General features: G+C 40.8%; 1 long non-coding RNA gene across 3 annotated transcripts; it reads right to left on the reverse strand.

The window, feature by feature from the left end:
• Window positions 1-6,258: 6,258 nt before the first annotated feature.
• Window positions 6,259-14,814, reverse strand: LOC110926014. 3 transcript variants are annotated; one of them, XR_002584921.2, is made up of 4 exons: window positions 14,681-14,814; window positions 14,100-14,166; window positions 7,270-7,336; window positions 6,259-6,464 (listed from the first exon to the last, which is right to left on the reverse strand). It is a non-coding gene; the product is annotated as an uncharacterized LOC110926014 (long non-coding RNA). The 3 variants fall into 3 exon arrangements; XR_002584924.2 differs by lacking the exons at window positions 14,100-14,166; window positions 14,681-14,814 and adding an exon at window positions 7,851-7,984; XR_002584923.2 differs by lacking the exons at window positions 6,259-6,464; window positions 7,270-7,336 and adding an exon at window positions 13,089-13,294.
• Window positions 14,815-15,893: the final 1,079 nt, after the last annotated feature.

A 15,893-nucleotide genomic window follows, 5' to 3' on the forward strand; every position in this document is an offset into this window, starting at 1 on the left:
AGGGTCATTAACTTGAACTTGAAAACTTGAGTGGATTTCTTTAACTGATTGAATTTGTGTTTATTGTTTTAAAAGATAGATTGTAATGTTATTGGTTGAGTAACAGGTTTGAACGATATTTCCCAACGGAGGCAAATTGCAAAAGCTTGAACCAGATATCTCAAGATTCCAGCATAATGAGAGGGGGAGTCAGTGAGAGGGGGAGTCTGGGTCAACAACTAATGGGAAGTATGGAGTCAGTTCTAGAACCTGTGAAGAATGCTGATGAAAGATAGTCAGAGTTGGTGAAAAGACAAAGACTAAAGACTATGGATCTGAAGATGCTAAAAGACTACGTCAACATCCAAGGGGGAGTCTGTTGATGCATGGAATGTCTGTTGATTGTGTCTACAAAAAAGTCTGAAGTTAAGATTGGTCATTAGGGGGTCAAAGTGTAAATTTTAGGCTAAGTATAATTAGGATCGCTTATTAGTCAAAAATGTAATGTGGACCGCTTATTTGTCATACTCTGGATCGCTTATAGGAACAAGTGATCCGGATCGCTTATTTGGCATGTCACATAAGCGACCCAGAAACACTATATATAGGTATGAGCGGTTCATTTGATGTAACGACGTATGTGTGTGCTACGGTGCTGAAACTCTGCTGAAATTTTATCAGAAAGCAATATAAACACAAGGAATTGAAAGGATTAGCTGTTGTTACTTTACTTACGTTGATTCCGCCTTCGTATGTAAAGATGAACTACTTCGACTGACTTTTCGGGTCATAGAACGGTCCAACAAGAGTTCTTGTCAAACAAAGGCCATGCTTGGCTAATCTCTTACATCACTTGGTGAATACAAATATTTTATGTATTACTTTTGATTTCCAACCTTTGGCAACCTTTTTTTTTTGGGTATGTATTAATGACTTTAATAATTAGTTTTCTATATTGAAGGTGAATTTTACTTAATCATTTCTTCATATTTTGTTGATTCACTTATTCTTGTCCTTACGGTCTATATAAAGCGCGTTAACTGCCTGGAAGGGGGTTAGAAGGGTGTTTGGGTAAAGTTCTTGCCTCGTTCAGTGTATAGATCCTGCGAGAACCTGATTAAAGCTTAGTAGGACTTCCCTTGAAGCAGATAGCATCAAATCGGGGGAAGTAAGAACCGCTTGTAATCCTTTATCTATAAACTACTATTGTATCCTTGCTGACTCAGACCAACAGGTTGAGGGTAACGCTGTCTGGAAGGAGGCCTACCACTTTTCGCATTAATAACTTACTTAATTGTCTTTCAATAATCCGGCCTAGCGAGACTGTATCCCTGCTGACTCAGACCAATAGGTTGAGGGTAACGCTGTCTGGAAGGGGGCCTACTACTATAACTTAAAGATAATCTCTTAAAAAACCGAAAGTGCGGAAATCATCAAAGGATACATAAAAGAGGAGTTGGAACCAAGTGATTCCTTCTTGTCTATTTGTTTTCCTTATATTTTATTTTTATTTTCTAGTTTATCTTTTTAAACTTTCAAAACTTTTTATCAAAATTTGGTTAAATTAGACGTTAATGATAAGCCGGTACTAAAAGCTTTTATGTCCTTGGACGGCTTCGTTATCTTGCCATCACTATACTACGTCCGCGATGGGTGCACTTGCCCTAACGTGTGTAGAGTGATAGTATTATATCGTGTTTTTTAAATTTAAAGTTTGATTCGCGAGTAAAAAGTGCTTAAAATATATCTAAAATTATACCCACACCCGCACACGTCATAGTGCTACGTGAATTGAGACGTGGTCCTAATTCTGCCATGGTTTCCAATGGGAAGGAATTTACGATGTTATGGGGTCTTCTAGCCCCGAGATTTTATATATGTATTGTCAGTTTGCATCATGTATGTGTAGACCGTGACAATTGGATTTGAGTAACTATTCCCGGACCTAGGGTGGGTAACCATTTCCATGACTCGGGTAAAGTGGTTGTACCTCATCGATCCTTGTACTTGGGTAACCATTTCCGTACTTGGGCAACCATTCTCGAATTGGGCGACCATCCAATTAGGGATATCATACGGACATCTTTGATTGTATGGATTTCATATTATTGTATATGCATAACCTTCGATACTCTTGACTACACATTTTACTGACATACATTACGAGCTTAGCAGATGTATAGTTAATGTTTTTCTTTTTAAGTGTGTTACAGATTAATCACTTTGCGGAGACACTCTACTGACTTAAGGTACTATTTGACTTAAAGAAAGACGAATCTTCTAAAAGACTTGGGTTGAGATTTAGTCAATGCGGACTTGGAAGACTACTAAGACATAGACAACATCAATGAGGCTATACAATTATTGCCACTATAGACTTGACTTAACTCAACTCAGGTTGATAGTTGACTTGTTATAGACCTTTGAGTGTTTAGTGTTACTTCGATTGCCAGAAAATCATGGATGGTCTGCTACTTAAGTGACTTATGCTTGCTAGAAGCCTTAGTTGTCGCCTGATCGAAGCTTGAACTTCTCAGATATGGTCGTTATAAAAACTGTTAGGATTTAGCAAGGGCAAAGTCGAAGTAGAGGGGAGAGAGTGGATTTCAAATCGCGTCGGAAGCACCACTGTGGCCCCAATCGCGCTGTGACAACTCGAGTTTCCGACTTTCACTTTCGCATTTATTGCACGTTGACTTTGACTGTTTAGTTGTTGGCTTGTTTGACTTGTAACCATACACATTATGTTATAATGAAAGGCACTATGATTGTTGCATGTTTATGTGTTTTAGGTTATAACATGAAACTTATCGGAAAGATCTAGCTTATCTGAAAACTTAAACTTAAATTGTTGAACGTTGAACGGCTCGACGAATCAAGCGATTCGCCACGACCCAACTCGACGAAACAAAAGCTTGTTTCGCCAATCCAATCCCGACAAAACATGTGTTTCACCGGCCCAGTAATTCATCGAAGCCCATTACGGGCCCATAACGTTCATTCGTTTATATTAGCGTATAACGACTTCTGTTTCACACTTTTCGGCAAATAAGAAACCCTAAGAGTTCTCTCCACTGTGCGACGGCAACAACCATTGTTCACCATCATCTCAATTGGTTCTGTTTCACATGTGAGTTTCGTCGAGGTACAAACAGGCACTGTAACTTGATTATTTCTGATAAAACTTAACTGAGTTAACTAACTGCTGTTAGATGCTATGCATGAATTGTACGATGTTGGTTTATGTGATTTATATTACTTGAAGACCATTAATTGTGCTTATACGTGAACTTAGTGATTACAAACTGATGATGTATACGTACGTACTTTAGGACGTGATTGATTGACTGTGAGCACATACTTAGCATACCGAGCAAACCAAGGTGAGTTCACACAGCCAAGGCATGGGGTTCCCAGGGCGGGAATGGGATTGGATTATTTACTTGCACTTACCTAGCTAATGGAACTTAGTTATATGGTCCTCGGGTGAGGAAGGGTTATTGATAAGATACGACTAGACTAGTGATACTAATTGAACTGATCTTCGCACACACGCCAGGGTTGGCTGCGATAATATGACTAATCTTCGCACACATGCCTGGGATGGCTGCGAACCATATACTAAACTTCGCACACATGCCGGGTGGCTGCGATACAAATATACCTAGTCTAGAATACTTGGGAAACTTCCCCTAATCTTCGCATACATGCCTAGAGGGCCGCGATACGAACTAATACGATACATGACTTAATGAACGAACACAAGGCTTACTATACTATTACGATTACTGAACTATTAACTGTGAACTCGCTCAACTAGTTGTTGACTCTCTGCTGCATGCCTTGCAGGACCTTAGGTACATATGGAGCTTGCACAGGGAGGAGCAGGTCGTTGTGGGACATGGATCGTGGATGCCATGTTATGAACTTAAACATTAGGAAACTTATTACTTGATTTGGTTTTACGCTATGCTTCCGCTACACTTTGAAACTATACTTATGTTTTGAACACCTATCGTATTGAATGATTGGTTTGCATTTACTTTTACTTGTTATTAATTACATGTTCGATATGATTGGTGGCTTGATCCTGGTCATGTCACGCCTCCAAGTGGTGTTACTCCGCGTGTGGATTTTGAGGGTGTGACAGATTGGTATCAGAGCCATTGGTTATAGAGAACTTGGTTTTAATATGGGAAAAACGTTTTTATTAAAACCAGACTATAACCAGAACAGTGCTCTCAACGATCCACAACGACGCTTCGCTCCACGTGCAAGACTCAACATCCTAGGTAATAAGGTTTATGTTTATTACCTGCTTGCTAGAATTACATAGAACTTTGCTCGTAGTATGCTTAGATTACATTGCTTACTATTCGTTATTACATGAGAACACCTATGTGCCTACACTCTTCTGTCATTGCACTACTCGCGAACCATTCTCACTTATTCTACTTTTACTATGAAGATCATGTCTGGACGTGTGAACATGACTCAAGCCCAGTTGACGGCTCTCATTGCTGAACAAGTAGTTGCGGCACTTGCAGCTGCACAAGCAGGTAGTATACCCTGCGGATGGGATACACACTAGGATCTTTGAATCCTACATTCCTAAATCAACTCTTGTATTTAATACTGTCCTATTCTATGCACAATAGGTCAACACACTCAACAACCTGTCTGCACATTCAAGAACTTCATGGACTGTCGTCCAAGCACATTCAGTGGCACGGAAGGAGCAGTGGGACTACTCCATTGGTTTGAGAAGCTCGAGTCAGTATTCAAGATGTGTGAATGCCCTGAGGCTCGCAGGGTCAAGTACGCCACTGGCACGTTGGAAGGGATTGCGCTAACCTGGTGGAATGCGCAAGTTCAGATTCTAGGGCTGGCAGCTGCTAACGCCACCCCTTGGAACGAATTCAAAGAACTGATCAAAAGGGAATACTGCACACGCGATGACATCCACAAGTTGGAAGTGGAGCTTTATCATTTGAAAATGACGGGGTCGGAGATCGAAGCCTACACGAAACGGTCGAACGAACTGGCCATCTTGTGTCCAACCATGGTGGACCCTCCAATCAAGCGTATCGAATTGTACCTCAAGGGTCTAGCCTCAGAGATTCAGAGCCATGTGACATCGGCTAACCTCGACAACATCCAAGACATCCAGCGTCTTGCTCATCGACTCACCGATCAAGCAGTGGAACAGAACAAGTTGCCAAAACGCATCAGTGCTACCACTCCAGCTGCTACTTCTGCTACACCTAGCGATAACAAAAGAAAGTGGGATGGGGATTCCAGTAAAGGTTCAGTCTCAGTTCAGTCTCAAGCACAGCAGCGCAAGACAAATGACTACCAGAATCCGAGTCCGCAATCATCAGGCAGTTAGGGGCAGGGTGGATATCGAGGATTTCACCCACTATGTAATAGGTGCAACAGACACCACAGTGGACGGTGTCGCAAGGAACGTTATCAGAGATGCCTCAAGTTAAGGCATGAAGCTAAAGACTGCAGGAGCTCACGACCTGCGAATTAGAATCAGCAACTCCCACCACCATCACCACAGAACCCGCAGCAGCAGCAACAGCGGGGCAATATGGGATGTTTTCAGTGTGGGGCTGAAGGTCATTTCAAGCGTGATTGCCCCCAGTTAAACCAGAACCAGAATCGCAACAACAACAACAATCAAGGCAATAGCAACAACAACGGGGGAAACAACAACAACAATGGCAACAAAGCAAGGGGACGTGCTTTCGTACTGGGACGAGGAGACGCAAGGAATGATCCCAATGTAGTTATGGGTAAGTTTCTTCTCGACGATATTTACGTTACTGTTTTGTTTGATTCGGGTGCTGATACAAGTTATATATCTTTGAAAGTGAGTAAATTGTTAAAACGTACACCAACACTCTTAACCACCAAATATGTAGTTGAATTAGCAAATGGTAAAAGTGTAGAAGCCGCGCATGTAGTCAGGGGTTCTTAGCTGGTCAGACCTTCTTGATTGATCTCATTCCCATAGTTTTGGGTAGTTTCGATATCGTTATTGGGATGGATTGGTTATCCCAACACCAGGCAGAAATCTTATGCAAAGAGAAGATAGTTCGCATTCCTTGTCCTGGCAAGGAACCTCTCGAAGTTCAAGGCGACAAGAGTGGTGCTGTGGTTGGCATCATCTCCTTCATGAAGGCTCAGAAATGTTTACGAAAGGGGCACATGTAAGACCCAGCTTATTTTACCAAATTTAATAACCTAAAAACCTTGCATTTAACGCCAAAATGACGACTTTACAAAAACTTTCATAGTTTAACCCAAAATTAACACAACCTTCGTGTATTGTTGTTACAAACCACATACAAGACAGTAACTACCATTAATTTACATAGTTTCTAACACAAAGTTTGGATGCGGAAGCGTTCTTAAAATGTGTGTGTTCGGTTCGATTCATTTGCTTGATCTTCATCCTTTTTCTTGGTACCTGAGAACTAACATTTAAAACAAGCATCAGTACTAACACTCTTGGTAATTACGTATTCGAATCAGGTCCGAACACGGATTCGAGAAAATGATCAAAACAACTTTTGTCAAACAGGGCTCCACCGTAATTTACGGTGTCACCGTAAATTACGGTGGCTTCTGGTCATTTGGGATCTACCGTAACACAGTAGAGACTCACCGTAAATAATTTCAGGCCACCGTAAATTACGGTACTACCGTAATTTACGGTAGACTCTGCACATCTCTTCCTTGTTTAAAATGCAGTTTTCTTGCTGATTCGCTATGAGTCGAAACAACACAAATTCGCATAAATTGCTGCGCGGCTGGGCTAGTACTTCATACTTGTTTTGGTTTATAACATTACTCAACTATTCTTGAGCGGGCATGCTTACGAAATCAACTTACACCCTAGATTACAAGACATAATATTTGGTTGTTTATACTATTTTCATGCATCGGATATGCACCTTAGCTCCTATATTAAGAACAAGATTTCTTAATTTGGGTATGGTGTTCGTTACACGGCATACTTATCATGTAATTCACGCATTGTGTAATAAGGTCATGCTTCATGCTTATTACCATAACTTGTTTGACCCGTTTGGGTGTTAAACTTACACACCATTTCGGATATGTAAGATTTCATGCATTTTCACTTGTTTTGACCCATTTACTTGTTTAAGGCACTAATCATATTCGTGACGTATTGGTAAATCTTGGTCGTCGTGTTTCAAAATTGACTACATAAAACTAACAATAAGGTATAATGTAACGAAACGATAAATTTCGTACCTTTAGAGCGCGCCTTTTCCTCGTGATTTCCCCTCGGCTTGTCCGCTAGAGGAACCGGACTCTTTGCCTAGAAAATTCAGTTTTCACAACATGTTTAGAACTCTTTTCATGACCATAATCACATCATTATGGACCATTATCAAATCTGCGTTTTTATCCAAATTTTAACATTTAAGTCCTCACTTAGGCATTTCTACAAACACCTAGCGGGTCAGATTTTTCCACCTTCATAAACAAGTTCGTGACTTTAAGATTTGCCATCAAATTTCACTATAATAGCAATTTTGCATACAATTAGTATCAATATCACTGGAATTACTTCTTATAATGAAATTTATACTAGGATTACACTCAAAATCCTAATATTCATCATCAACATACAAAACCCATAACTTAACATTTATGGATTCATGGAATTTTCCTGAATTAGGGCATGATTTCACCTATAGTTGTCTAGGTTTTAACCCTAGACACTATTTCATCTTTAATCTAACTAATTACTATCATGCATCAAATAAATTTCAGATTTTGCTAGATTCATGAGAATTTCAAGTAGTGAATTCTCACAAAATTTTACATACCTCTAGACCCTCTCGCGATGAGGAACACGATTCTAAGCTCGGATTTTGTTTTGGTTAGGATTTGAGCCTTCAATTTGCAAGAAATGGTGATGTTAGGGTTTTGGATATGGGGGTCGCCCCTTTTCTCTGCTTCTGTCGACCAGACCACCAATTTTTGGTGTGTTTGGTTTTGATTTTGTTACTATTAGTAATAAGAGTTTCATTTTTGACAAGTTTAGTCCCTTGACTACCATTTTCTCTAGTTTCAAGTATTTTAACCATAATATGAGTTATTTCTAGACTAGAACTTAACTAGGTTAAGTTCTTAATTGGTAATTTCTTGTTTATTAATTCCTTGAACTTTATAACATACGGGTTTACGTTTTTGGGGTGTTACAAGTCCACCCCCCTTAAAAGGGGTTTCGTCCCCGAAACCGAATTACGTACCAAATAATGTAGGGTAGAGACGCCGCATCTCCTCTTCGGATTCCCAAGTAGTGTCTGACCCTTTTCTGTGGTCCCACTTAACCTTGACTTGATTTATCACTTTGTTCCTCAAGCTTTTCTCTTTACGATCTAAAATCACAATCGGTTTCACTGCATAGTTGAGACTGTTATCCACCTCGATATCATCGTAGTGGACATGAGTGGTCTCGTCGGCCAAACATTTCCGGAGATGTGATACGTGAAATGTGTTATGAATCCCACTCAATTCTTCGGGTAATTCAAGTCGATAAGCTACCTTACCAACTCGTTCAATGATTCTAAATGGCCCAATGAATCTCGGGCTCAACTTTCCCCTTTTTCGGAATCTAATAATACCCTTCCATGGGGAAACCTTTAGCATGACCATATCGCCAACTTGGAACTCGATTGGCCTATTTCTTTTGTCTGCGTATGCCTTTTGTCGGTCTTGAGCCGCCTTTAAATGTGTCCGAACTATGTCAATTTTCGCATTTGTAGCTCGGATTACATCAGTTGGTGCTAGCCCTCGCGGGCCCACCTCTCCCCAACATACCGGAGTCCGACACTTTCTGCCATATAATAGCTCATACGGGGCCATTTTAATGCTCGCGTGATAGCTATTATTATACGCGAATTCGACCAAGGGTAAATGGACATCCCAACTACCCCCAAAGTCAATAATGCAAGCCCGTAGCATATCACCCAATGTTTGTATTGTTCTTTCGCTCTGCCCATCCGTTTGTGGATGGTAAGCAGTGCTAAGGAACAATTTGGTTCCCATCTGTTCTTGGAATTCACGCCAGAATTTCGAGGTAAACCGAGTATCTCTGTCTGATACAATGGATATCGGTACCCCATGCCTTGCTATGATTTCATTGGTGTATACCTCCGACATTTTCTCAGATGTATAGGTTTCACGAATCGGAATAAAGTGGGCGCTTTTAGTTAACCTATCCACGACCACCCAAATAGCGTCAAAACCACGACTTGTTTTAGGTAGTTTAGTCAATAGGTCCATCGTGATTTGCTCCCATTTCCAAACCGGAATTTCTAACGGTTGGAGCTTACCATACGGCTTTTGGTGTTCCGCTTTGACTTGTAGGCATGTCAAGCATTTTTCCACATATTTCACAGTGTCTCGCTTCATTCCGGGCCACCAATAGTTTTGCTTCAAGTCATGATACATTTTGGTCGCCCCCGGGTGAATGGAATAACGGGATTTATGAGCTTCATCAAGGAGAAGCTTCTTAACACCACATGTGTTGGGGACCCAGATTCTATTAAAACGAGTTCTTAGGCCGTGACTGCCCACTTCAAGGTCTTTAACTTGACCAATAATTCTTTCCTTTTTCCAGTTTTCCGCCTTTACAGCTTCATCTTGTGCTTCTCGAATTCGTTCTAGTAAACTTGAAGTCACAACCAGTTGCATTGATCGTACCCGTATCGGGGCATAATCTGTTTTGCGACTCAGCGCATCGGCAACTACATTGGCCTTACCGGGGTGGTAATGTATTTCGCAGTCATAGTCCTTGACGGTTTCTAACCACCGTCTTTGCCGCATGTTTAATTCCTTCTGGTCGAAGAAATATTTCAAGCTTTTATGGTCGGTAAAGATTGTAAACTTTACTCCGTACAAGTAATGTCTCCATATCTTTAAGGCAAACACCACCGCCGCCAATTCTAAGTCGTGAACCGGATATTTATTTTCATGAATCTTCAATTGCCTCGAGGCATAGGCGATAACCTTGCCTCGTTGCATTAACACGCATCCGAGCCCCAATTGAGAAGCGTCCGAGTAAACCACCATGTCTTCAGTCCCTTCCGGTAAGGTCAGTACCGGAGCGTGGGTCAACTTTTCCTTGAGTGTTTGGAAAGCTTCCTCTTGCTTAATGCCCCACACAAACTTTTCCTCCTTACGAGTTAATTTGGTCAAGGGTAAGGCAATTTTGGAGAAATCCTGTATGAATCTCCGATAATATCCCGCAAGCCCTAAAAAGCTTCGGATTTCCGAGGGATTTCTTGGAGGGCTCCATTTTGTCACATCTTCTATCTTTGACGGATCTACTAGTACTCCATTAGCACTAATAAGATGCCCAAGAAACTGTACTTCCCGTAACCAGAAAGCACACTTCGTGAATTTTGCATACAGCTTCTCTCGTCTAAGTGTGTCTAATATCTCCCGCAAATGACACACGTGTTCGGCTTCACTCTTTGAATATACCAGAATGTCGTCGATAAATACAATTACCGACTTATCTAGCATGGGTTTGCAAACCCGGTTCATGAGGTCCATGAAAGCCGCGGGCGCATTGGTCAATCCGAAAGGCATTACGAGGAATTCATAATGCCCGTACCTCGTACGGAAAGCCGTTTTGGGTACGTCCTCCTCCTTGACTTTCAATTGGTGATAACCGGATCGGAGATCAATTTTGGAAAACCAACTTGCTCCTTGCAGTTGGTCGAATAAATCGTCGATTCTTGGAAGTGGGTATCGATTCTTCACCGTGAGTTTGTTTAACTCCCGGTAATCGATACACATGCGCATACTACCATCTTTCTTTTTCACGAATAAGACTGGTGCGCCCCACGGAGACACACTCGGTCGGATAAATCCCTTGTCAAGAAATTCCTGAATTTGAGACATCAATTCTTGTAACTCCGACGGTGCAAGTCGGTATGGCGCCTTGGCCACGGGTTTCGCGCCCGGAATCAACTCGATTCCGAACTCTACCTCCCGTTCTGGCGGTATCCCCGGTAGTTCTTCCGGAAACACGTCTTCATAATCTCGCACGACTGGTACATCCCCAATTTTGAGGAGTTCCTTTTCCGTTTCGCTCGCATATACCATAAAGGCCTTGCATCCATGTTTCATGAGTTTGCGAGCTTCTAGCATTGAGCATATCACCGGGTTACCTCCCTTTTCTCCATATATTGTAACTTGCTTTCCGCTAGGAGAAGTTAGTTTTATTTCCTTTCGGAAACAAACCACTTTTGCGTGGTAACGGGATAGCCAATCCATTCCCACTACCACTTGGAATTCTCCCATCGACATCGGGATCAAGTCTATTGCATATTCCTCATCATCAATATTCATCGTGCAGTTTTTACATACATCACAGACAATAAAGCTTTTATTATTACCTATCTCTACCTCTAAAGGCATAGGCAATTTTGTTAGAACAAATGAGGGGTGTCGAATAAACCCATATGAAACAAAGGATTTATTCGCACCAGTATCAAATAACACACGTGCGGGAATTGAATTTATAGTGAATATACCTGAGACCACGTCAGGTTCGACCTTTGCTTCAGCAGCGGTCAATTGAAAGGATCTTGCTTTGGCTTTTGCGGCTTCACCTTTTGAATCTTGCCCTTCATTCTTTCCCGCCAATTCTGGGCACTCTGATCTTTTGTGACCCGTTCGGTAACAGTTATAACAAACGGTCACTTTTTCCGGGCATGATATAGCCATATGTCCCGTTTTTCGACATATAGGACATGGCTTATCCTTGAAGCGACATTCACCTTTGTGATTCTTGCCGCAGATTTTGCAACTTGGCGTACCGCTCCTTGCGTCTGATTTCTTTGATGTTTCATTCGTTCTTGCCTTCTTGGTAGGGCTTGGATTTATATCCTGTGCCCTTCGTTCACCCCGCTCTATACTCTTCTTCAACTCAATCTCCCTTTCCCGAGCAGCATTGACAATCTCGGTAAGGGTCTCATACTTTGAAGGGGTTATGAACTCCCTATATTCAGCGCTCAGCATGTTATGGTAGTAATAGACTTTCTGTTCTTCGTTCGTGATCAGATCATCACAGAACTTCATTTTGTCCATAAACACCCCCGTGATCTTGTCTATGGATTCACCCTTGTGTCTGAGTTGCATGAACTCTTCCTTAATCTTGTTTATAACCGCTTTGGGGCTATGGTGTTTAAGAAACGGCGTCTTAAACTCCTCCCACGTCATGGCCTTAGCCGCTTCGTTTCCAATCTCTTTCTTCTTGTTATCCCACCAATCCTTCGCTTGACCTCTTAATTGACCCGTACCATAAGCTACGTAGTCATTTTCATCACAATGTGTTCTCTCGAACACTCCCTCGATATCGCCTATCCATCGCTGACACACGATTGGATCAACTTCCCCATTATAGATAGGCGGTTTACAAGCTATGAATTCCTTGTATGAACAAGGTTTTCGTTCCCCGGATTTTTCCTTTGCTAGATTTGAATTATCTTCCAGCTTCTTGATTCTTTCTTCTACCACTGATAAAACCGTATTTTGGATTTTATCAATGAAATTCGACAAGCTGTTTTCGATCGCCTTTCCAACTTCTTCGGCAATCACTATTCTCATCTGTTCGGTGACTCTTGGCACCGCATCTCCGTCACCTCCGCTTGCCATCTTTGATACTGAAATGTTTACATATATCGTTAAACATTTCATTTGTAATACATGTTTTACTTGTTTTGATTTGATCAAGTTCGCAACTTGACTCAATCATTCTTGTCTCATGCTTTTCTCGTGTTTGAGTGTGCTTACACACTCTTGATTCTATTATTCTTGTTTCATGCTTTTCTCGTGTTTGAGTGTGCTTACACACTCTTTTCCATGTATATTCGTTTGTGAATTATTTCTATACTTCTAAATTCTACTTAAGCAATAACTCTTACCGGATGTTGATCAAGCTTGAACCGAACACTTATTGGCAACCTTAAGCTCTGATTACCAACTTGTAAGACCCAGCTTATTTTACCAAATTTAATAACCTAAAAACCTTGCATTTAACGCCAAAATGACGACTTTACAAAAACTTTCATAGTTTAACCCAAAATTAACACAACCTTCGTGTATTGTTGTTACAAACCACATACAAGACAGTAACTACCATTAATTTACATAGTTTCTAACACAAAGTTTGGATGCGGAAGCGTTCTTAAAATGTGTGTGTTCGGTTCGATTCATTTGCTTGATCTTCATCCTTTTTCTTGGTACCTGAGAACTAACATTTAAAACAAGCATCAGTACTAACACTCTTGGTAATTACGTATTCGAATCAGGTCCGAACACGGATTCGAGAAAATGATCAAAACAACTTTTGTCAAACAGGGCTCCACCGTAATTTACGGTGTCACCGTAAATTACGGTGGCTTCTGGTCATTTGGGATCTACCGTAACACAGTAGAGACTCACCGTAAATAATTTCAGGCCACCGTAAATTACGGTACTACCGTAATTTACGGTAGACTCTGCACATCTCTTCCTTGTTTAAAATGCAGTTTTCTTGCTGATTCGCTATGAGTCGAAACAACACAAATTCGCATAAATTGCTGCGCGGCTGGGCTAGTACTTCATACTTGTTTTGGTTTATAACATTACTCAACTATTCTTGAGCGGGCATGCTTACGAAATCAACTTACACCCTAGATTACAAGACATAATATTTGGTTGTTTATACTATTTTCATGCATCGGATATGCACCTTAGCTCCTATATTAAGAACAAGATTTCTTAATTTGGGTATGGTGTTCGTTACACGGCATACTTATCATGTAATTCACGCATTGTGTAATAAGGTCATGCTTCATGCTTATTACCATAACTTGTTTGACCCGTTTGGGTGTTAAACTTACACACCATTTCGGATATGTAAGATTTCATGCATTTTCACTTGTTTTGACCCATTTACTTGTTTAAGGCACTAATCATATTCGTGACGTATTGGTAAATCTTGGTCGTCGTGTTTCAAAATTGACTACATAAAACTAACAATAAGGTATAATGTAACGAAACGATAAATTTCGTACCTTTAGAGCGCGCCTTTTCCTCGTGATTTCCCCTCGGCTTGTCCGCTAGAGGAACCGGACTCTTTGCCTAGAAAATTCAGTTTTCACAACATGTTTAGAACTCTTTTCATGACCATAATCACATCATTATGGACCATTATCAAATCTGCGTTTTTATCCAAATTTTAACATTTAAGTCCTCACTTAGGCATTTCTACAAACACCTAGCGGGTCAGATTTTTCCACCTTCATAAACAAGTTCGTGACTTTAAGATTTGCCATCAAATTTCACTATAATAGCAATTTTGCATACAATTAGTATCAATATCACTGGAATTACTTCTTATAATGAAATTTATACTAGGATTACACTCAAAATCCTAATATTCATCATCAACATACAAAACCCATAACTTAACATTTATGGATTCATGGAATTTTCCTGAATTAGGGCATGATTTCACCTATAGTTGTCTAGGTTTTAACCCTAGACACTATTTCATCTTTAATCTAACTAATTACTATCATGCATCAAATAAATTTCAGATTTTGCTAGATTCATGAGAATTTCAAGTAGTGAATTCTCACAAAATTTTACATACCTCTAGACCCTCTCGCGATGAGGAACACGATTCTAAGCTCGGATTTTGTTTTGGTTAGGATTTGAGCCTTCAATTTGCAAGAAATGGTGATGTTAGGGTTTTGGATATGGGGGTCGCCCCTTTTCTCTGCTTCTGTCGACCAGACCACCAATTTTTGGTGTGTTTGGTTTTGATTTTGTTACTATTAGTAATAAGAGTTTCATTTTTGACAAGTTTAGTCCCTTGACTACCATTTTCTCTAGTTTCAAGTATTTTAACCATAATATGAGTTATTTCTAGACTAGAACTTAACTAGGTTAAGTTCTTAATTGGTAATTTCTTGTTTATTAATTCCTTGAACTTTATAACATACGGGTTTACGTTTTTGGGGTGTTACAGCACACCGCCATTCTAGCACTCGTTACTGATGCATCAGCGAAGGAAAAGAAGTTGGAGGATATTCCAGTTGTACGAGATTTTCCTCAAGTGTTTCCTGAAGATTTACCCGGTTTACCTCCTCATCGCCAAGTTGAATTCCAGATCGAGCTCGCTCCAGGAGCAGCACCATAGCTCGAGCACCGTATCGCTTAGCTCCAACTGAACTGGAAGAACTGTCAAAGCAGCTACAAGAACTTTTGGAAAAGGGCTTCATTCGTCCAAGCTCTTCGCCTTGGGGAGCTCCAGTGTTATTCGTGAAAAAGAAGGACGGTACCTTCAGGATGTGCATTGATTACCGGGAACTTAACAAGGTAACGGTGAAGAACCGTTATCCTCTTCCACGTATTGACGACTTATTCGACCAGTTGCAAGGGTCGAGCTACTACTCCAAGATAGACCTAAGATCAGGTTATCATCAGCTGAGAGTCCGGGATGAGGACGTCTCCAAAACCGCATTCAGAACTCGCTACGGTCACTATGAGTTCCTAGTCATGCCATTTGGGTTAACGAACGCGCCTGCCGTATTTATGGATCTAATGAACAGGGTATGCAAGCCCTACCTGGATAAATTTGTGATAGTTTTTATTGATGACATCCTGATCTATTCCAAGAGTCAGGAGGAACACGAGCAGCATTTACGATTGATTTTGGAACTCCTACGAACGGAACAACTGTACGCCAAGTTTTAAAATGCGACTTCTGGCTTCGTGAAGTCCACTTTCTAGGCCACGTGGTAAACAAAGATGGGATTCATGTTGATCCATCCAAGGTAGATTCGATCAGGAACTGGCCTGCA

This window comes from Helianthus annuus, chromosome 17 (genome assembly GCF_002127325.2).
Source record: "Helianthus annuus cultivar XRQ/B chromosome 17, HanXRQr2.0-SUNRISE, whole genome shotgun sequence".
NCBI classification, from domain to species: Eukaryota; Viridiplantae; Streptophyta; class Magnoliopsida; order Asterales; family Asteraceae; genus Helianthus; species Helianthus annuus.